The 6,601-nt window shown below is 44.8% G+C and overlaps 1 long non-coding RNA gene across 1 annotated transcript in view; it reads right to left on the bottom strand.

Moving 5' to 3' along the window:
* Window positions 1-817: 817 nt before the first annotated feature.
* LOC146016640 (uncharacterized) overlaps window positions 818-6,601 on the bottom strand; it is a 28,167-nt gene continuing 22,383 nt past the window's right edge. Inside the window, exons 4-5 of the long non-coding RNA XR_014449528.1 lie at window positions 3,006-4,381; window positions 818-899 (exon numbers count right to left, since the gene is read on the bottom strand). This is a non-coding gene — a long non-coding RNA (uncharacterized LOC146016640). The remainder of the gene's footprint in view (window positions 900-3,005; window positions 4,382-6,601) is intronic.

Genomic DNA, 6,601 nt, shown 5'->3' with positions numbered 1-6,601 from the left:
AATGGCCCCCACAATTGTTAACGCCACCCCACGATCAACGTGAACCCGAAGCGTGGCGAGCGCAGCGAGCCCGCGAGGGGCGGCGGTACGCGTCCTACGACCTTTTCATACCCCCACTATCCACGTCGGCGTGGAGTTGAGAATAGAATAGTGTGGCGAGCGCAGCGAGCCCAAAGCGTGGCGAGCGCAGCGTGCCCCGCGAGGGGACGCGGACACCTGTGAAGCCCGCGAGGGGACGCGGATACCTGTGAAGGTATCCGCGTCCGCTCGCCACGCTTCGGGCTCGGTGGCTCGCTGCGCTCGCCACACTATTCTATTCTCAACTCCACGCCGACGTGGATAGTGGGGGTATGAAAAGGTCGTAGGACGCGTACCGCTGCGCTCGCCACGCTTCGGGTTCACGTTGATCGTGGGGTGGTGTTAACAATTGTGGGGGCCATTTCACACTTCAGGGTGCCTATTTGGCCTCTGTGGCCCATTTAACATTGTTTCCTATGGAAAAATCGGGTCCATTGAGGCATTGAACAGGAAAATCGTGTCAATTGAGACATTTAACATTGTTCCCTATGGGAAATCGCGGGCATCGCGTCGGTCGCATCGCACCCGTTTTTTTAGTGCATGCGATGGCCGCGATGGGTGCCCTTCTAGGTAAAGAGTACCCTCTCCCTTTCCGAGTACACTGCAAACTGTGTGATTTTACCAGCGGAGTCAGAAGATGCAGGGGAGGCCGGGGGCATGTGGGGGCATTATAGGATAGGCAAATATGAGTTAGGCTTGATGATATCGAACACATGCCAATATGGGGTTACAATCAGTAAAGCTGTAAATACCATGAATTCCTACAGCCATGTCTTCCTTTTTGCTAGAAATTTAATGTTTCATTGTGCTTAAATAAGGACCTTAATTCTTTTGACCCTCGCTGACCCAAAGAATTCTGTCCCCTCCCTACTATCCGAAATACAACAATATTCCCATCACTCAGGCTACAAAATAAACGTACAGAAAACTGAGGTTCTCGACTTCCATGTTCCTGGACCCCTGAAAACGGACTTAATGACCCTATTACCATGCAACTGGAACAAAAAAAAGGTCAAGTACCTAGGCATATATTTAACTCACCATTATCACCAACTCTTTCAGGCTAACTTCCCTAGGCTGTTGGACTCAATAAAAACAGACCTCTCTACCTGGTCCTCTTATTTCATCTCGTGGATAGGCAGAATAAATTCAATTAAAATGAACATTCTCCCGCGCCTGCTTTACCTCTTTCAGACCCTCCCTATATACATTCCCCCCTACGTATTCAAAACATTACAATATCAATCATCCCAATTTATATGGGACAAAAAGCGCCCACGCATACGACTAAAATTACTACAAAAACCCTCCTGCCGGGGTGGACTGGGAATCCCAGATTTCAGGCGATACTATTACGCCTCGAGCCTGTCCCAGTCGGTGCAGTGGTGCAATCCATGGGGTACATGTAAGGTCTGGGTGAACATTGAATCCGAGGACATAGGTCTGTCCACAATGTCATCCCTTCTCTGGCTACCTAGACCGAAACGCCCACGCTCAGTTGTCTCACACCCGGTAATTTCACGTGCCCTTATGGTCTGGGATAGAGTGAACAAAACGCACAATTTAGCCCCGCTCCCTTCCCCACTGATACCACTCTGTCATAACCCGGTTTTCCCTCCCGGCTTGGGTCGCTCCACCCTGTCCAACTGGTTGAAAGAGGGCATCTTCTACTTAAACGATATAACAGATACCACAACTTTTCCTCAGTTCTCTGATATTCGGGGGGGCTCGGCGATTCCTAACACAGATTTCTTTTGCTACCTTCAGGTCCGCCACTTCCACTCTAAAATCCTATCCACCCTAACAGCCAGACCCCTGACGTCATTTGAATACATCTGTTGGAAACGCAATACATCTAGGGGACTAATTTCTGCGATTTACTCCTTGTTGGACACTCACACGTCCTCGTCTAGGGCCCAACATGAACTAGCTTGGGAAAGAGACCTTGGCTCATCCCTGGATGATGAAGACTGGGAGGAAATACGTGACAACGCGGCCTCTAGCTCGATCTGTGTTAAAATCAAAGAAAACACATACAAACTTTTATATCGCTGGTATTACGTTCCTTCTAGACTACATAAGATGTTCCCTGATGTGTCCGACAGATGTTGGCGAGGGTGCCCTGCGGAAGGTAATTTTCTCCACATTTGGTGGACTTGCCCGAAGATTGCTGGAGTGTGGAGGGAAGTGGTGGACCTACTGACAACCCTTCTGGGAGTTGCCGTACCAGCCGACCCTAAGTATTTCCTACTCCCACTAAAACCCCCGGTACTTAACTTACACCAACACAAGTTATTAAGACATATCTCCTCGGCTGTAACTTGTCAAATCGCAGCCGATTGGAGGAAACCCACTTTGGCCCCTCTGCAGGCAATGCTCTCACGGATATGGTACGTCTACAAGATGGAGTTTATCACTGCGAACATACGTCACTCACTCAAATCTTTCCACAAGGTCTGGTCCCCTTGGCTGTCCCAACAGAACTCGTCACCCCCATTCGATCCCCCATGATGGAGACCACCCCACATCCCTCCACCCTCCCTATCCCCACCCCATCCCCCCCCCCCCCCAGACTCTCCCTTCTTCTCCCCCTTCTTTTCTTCTTCTTTTAAGGACGTTCTCCCCCCCTATTAAAAGCTACTGCGGGGTCTTCATGAGAATACCACGCAATAATACATAGAGACGTGGAGACCTCCCGTTCTGCTAGAATCTTTCCGCTTCTTCTCTCTTTCTCTCTTCACTCAATGCTCTGTTTTCTTCTTATTGTTCTTTGTTCTTTCCTCTCTATAGTCTGACTACATTGTAAAATTTGGCAAATTGTGATACTCGATATCTAGATAATCTTGTATAACAGCTGGACTGTGATCATCTCTGTACCATCACCTTTGCCTAATAAAAAACGTTATTAAAAAAAAAAAAATAAGGACCTTAATTGCCTTTACCTATATCATAATAATTAGTAGTTTACTTGTTTAGAAGATTTAAAATGTTGTTTGTGCCAAATATGACCCACTATGAATAAAATACATGTTTGATCAAGACTATAGGTAGATGCGTGATCTGCCACATATTTTTGTCAATAAATCATATTTCAAGTATTTTTTCCTAGTATCAATTCAAAGTTTGCTGTCTCTGAAGTTTTTCAACAAAATAGAAATGATAATGCAGTTAAGGATTAAGAAGGTCTATTTGCCTTGACTTGTATAAGGACACATAAGTAATTATCATCAAAACATAGTTAGAACTCTCAAAATGCATAATTATGCATAATTAAGTAATGTAACTGTAGACTTCAAGTCATCAAGCATCCAAAAACAAATTGCATTGCATCTCAGGATGGGATAAGCTGCAACTGTTCATGAGGACTACCTTCTTGTCATGTCTGAGGGTTGAGGCTGACCCTGAGTAGGTGTAAAGATAAACCGAGGAGCCCTCAGAGGCTTCCTAGACATGCACTAATGATGAAGAAAAGCCCAAAGGTGGGACCAGGACAATGAAGTATAGGTAAAACTGAGTCTTTTCTTATGCAAGTATAGATGCTAACAATGGTAGATGATAATGGATTTGCAATAGTAAGTATTTTTTATCAGATAATGAATACAGTACAGTCTCTGGAGAATAGAACTCAACCACAGGGGTGGAGATGATGTTGAAGAGGTCTTATTGCACAGCTCAGGATAATGCTCTGAGAAATGGTACTTGTACTGACCAGCAATAACTGGTGGATACTTGGAAATGAAGAAGAAAATGGAGTATCAATGTTAAACGAACAAGCAATGATGAAGAACTGAAGAATAGATGTTGGATGAACAATCGATGAATGAACTGAAGAATAGATGGATGAACAATTGATGAATTGAATAATTGATGTTGGATGAACCATCGATGATGAAGGAGTAAAGCACTGATGTTATGATGAAGAATTGATGTTGAATGAACAATCGATGGCGAAGCACTGAAGAATCGGTGCTGGACGAACAATCGATGATGAGCCTCTGAGGAATCAATGAAAATAGAAGAATGCTGAAGCATAAGAAGTCAGCCGGTGCCTGTAGCTGTAAATAGGCGCAGGTCTTTTAAAGGAGGATAAGTAACACAGGAGCTGGAATAAAGGAGAATAGTCTAGCACATCCATCTGCAGAGAAGACAATTGAAGCACTGACGATTTGCATCAGATTTCCCATCATACTTATCCCCACAGGTGGAAGGGGATTGGCTGGGCAATAATGCTAGAAGCAGGCTCGAGAGGATTGGCTGGAAAGGCTCAGGTGACATCAGCCAAGATGTCCACACCCAGGTCAGACTGTGGAGCAAAAGCATGTTTGTTAATAGTATGGCTGCGGCCTACTGCATCATGTTATCAGCATGGAGACTGGAAGCAGATGAAGACACTGTATGGTGAACGGCACACAGACAGCGCTCATAGAATCCAGGCCTAGAACACTGAGTCATTCTTAGAAGGCATGTGAAAGGTAAAAATGAGTGTTTAATTACCCAAATCATGACACTTCTTCAGATCAGCGGTGCTCTTTAGAACCCTATGGGCTTCTATCATGGCTCCTTGCTTGGAGGGATTCAACTGAGTCCCTCCCACCATCCCTGGCAGCATGCATTCACTGTATGCATGTGTAGATAGGACTCTGGGTCATAAACCCAGAAGTCTTATCATCGCAAAGAACGGCTCTTACTGCAAGAGCCATCTTTTGGGAAAATCTTCATGCATACAGCATTACTATACACCGGTATGCATGTGGAGACCGGCGGCAAGTTGCTAGCTGCATTACATCCAATATTTGTTACATCTAGTTCATTACCACCAATGATAAATAAACCCCTTAAGACAGGCATTAGAATAAGGACACAGTGACTAACTGGTGGCCAGGCACTGTGCACTGGCAGAACACAATGTAGCCGTGGCTCTTGAGTCGCATGCAGCTCTTTTCTCAATAAGCTGTGACTCCTGCACCCTTCTGGTTATTTTGCAGCCGCAGGAGTATAAGGAGTAAGTCAGCGTTTGGAGGTATTCTCCTGCATTCACATGTACATCCGCAGCCATCTCTTTCCTCCAGTGTGACCCGGCGGTTGGAGCATACACTGTCGCGTTTGGAGGACATCAGCATCTCTGGTGCCATTTTAATTTGGAAACTTGCTGTACTGCTTCTGTCTCCTCCTGAGTTGGTCTGCCCTCCTTTCCTGAGCCCACCTAGCTGTGCCCCAGGCCCAGGTAAGCAGTGCCTTCTCTACAGAGGGAGGAACAGGTTGGCCACCCCTAGTCTACAGTAATCAAAACATTCCTCTATCAGTGGTACAGTATATTGCTATATTAGTGCACAGGGGTGATATACACTGTATTAGTGTATGTACAGTGTACTGCTACCCAAATATCACCCTTGTGCACTAATCCATTGTGGCTGTGATGTACTGCCAGGGATATACAAACATGTTTTTCCTCAATGACCTGAAATCTTTATGTACAGTATACATCCTCAGTAATGTGCCATTTGCAGGAGCTAATAACATACCAGTTAAGGTGCTGGTGTAGTGAGTGCTAGGTGCATCATTCCAAAGGCGTGAACACAAAAATGAGGCATGGCCATGTGCTGGCTAGGCCACAACCCATTGTGAGAGCTAGGCCACACCCTTTTTTGCATGGTATCTACGGTTTGTCCTACCATAACATATTTTTTGGCTCATTGCCTCCGATTGGTTGTCCACCCCTGTTAAAGACCAAGTGCCCGCAAACCTGAGGGGTGGAAACAAAGCCAAACGACTCCTATGGGTTGAAAGTAAATGGATATATACCCTCAATACTCTCACACCTAGGGGCATAGGACTCCAATGTTACCTATAAATTAGCCATTTAGTATCACCATTCTACATCCATCTAGGGACAGTATTGAACTTCAGTCCATATTAAGCCCAAACGCTCCCTTCTCAAAATTGATATGTCTAGTGTGTTCGTACACATACATTAATTTATACATAAGTTCATTCTTTATTTATATTTTCATTTATCATCTTTTTATTTTTAATTTTTTTCTTTATGTTATTTTGCACTGTCAAAGGGGTGTGCCTAGCACCACCTATTAGGCATGCCTAACACTGCCCATTGGGTGTGTCTAACACCGCCAATCAGGCATGTCTACCATCATCTATTGGCACTCGATACAATATAAAATGTTTCTCAACCACACCATAATGTCCTGTCTATTTCAATTTTAATCTAATTACTCTGTGTAACAGTACATGCAATAAAGTCAAACAACTATATGGATGACGCAGGTGCGTAGTGATAGGACAATGGTCTAGTACAAGTAACAATGATTGATGGGCACAACTTTTAATGGAATACAGTTCTAAAAAGCAAAAGTCTTTGGTAAAAGATATTGCTGGTATTGCTAGCGGCAGGGAGGTGTTCATAAGGGTGGGCACAGCATTAGGGGGTGCCTGTGCACCCCTAACACTCAATGTGTGCACACCTATGTTAATACTGCACTTGCCATTCAAATGTATAAATTAATAG

This window comes from Crinia signifera, chromosome 1 (assembly GCF_055691185.1).
Source record: "Crinia signifera chromosome 1, ASM5569118v1, whole genome shotgun sequence".
NCBI lineage: Eukaryota > Metazoa > Chordata > Amphibia > Anura > Myobatrachidae > Crinia > Crinia signifera.
The sequence above is the reverse complement of the archived record's forward strand: the minus strand, read 5'-3'. Positions and strand labels throughout refer to the sequence as shown.